Genomic DNA, 682 nt, shown 5'->3' with positions numbered 1-682 from the left:
TACATTCTGTGTGAATTGATACGCCTATGGCCGTTAGGATTATTGCGATAATATTTTTTAATTGGTTATTAATAATATGAATGGCAATTAGTAAAAAGTTATTATTATTAGTACTTGTTGTTAGGCAATACTATTGTAATGATTTTTATTTAAAACTGATTTTAACCAATTATAATCAACTGTTATTCTGTTTTTAAAATATATTTTGTTCTCATTAAATATAGATGCATATTTTTTAACTTTATAAATTCTAAAATATATTTTTCGGAAAAGACAGAGCGAAGGCGATACACCAGGGATCACACAGAAGAAAGAAAAGAAAGGAATAGAATCTGACGGAAGAGACCAGGAAATACGAAGACGTGGAAAGAGCAAACAGGTGCCTACAAGGGATCGTGGGATTAAAGAACCATACAGCTAGCAAATATTGATAAGATAACGCTGCCAGATCGGACTAAAGATAAGATACTAGGGTTTTCCAGAACCCAGCAAACAAGGGCAATTGGTAAGAATCGCCAGAAGGTTTCGGGCCAGAATCATGAAGCGAATATGAAAATCATGAAGCGAATATGAAAGGACCTGCGAAAGTAAACCCACACTGATTCATTTAATTAATCACGGAAGCGAATATGAAAGACCCTGCGAAAGTAAACCCTTGTTTTGTATGCGGAGAAAGTTATAG

Source organism: Cryptomeria japonica, chromosome 9 (assembly GCF_030272615.1).
Source record: "Cryptomeria japonica chromosome 9, Sugi_1.0, whole genome shotgun sequence".
In the NCBI taxonomy this organism is placed as follows: Eukaryota; Viridiplantae; Streptophyta; class Pinopsida; order Cupressales; family Cupressaceae; genus Cryptomeria; species Cryptomeria japonica.
The sequence above is the reverse complement of the archived record's forward strand: the minus strand, read 5'-3'. Positions refer to the sequence as shown.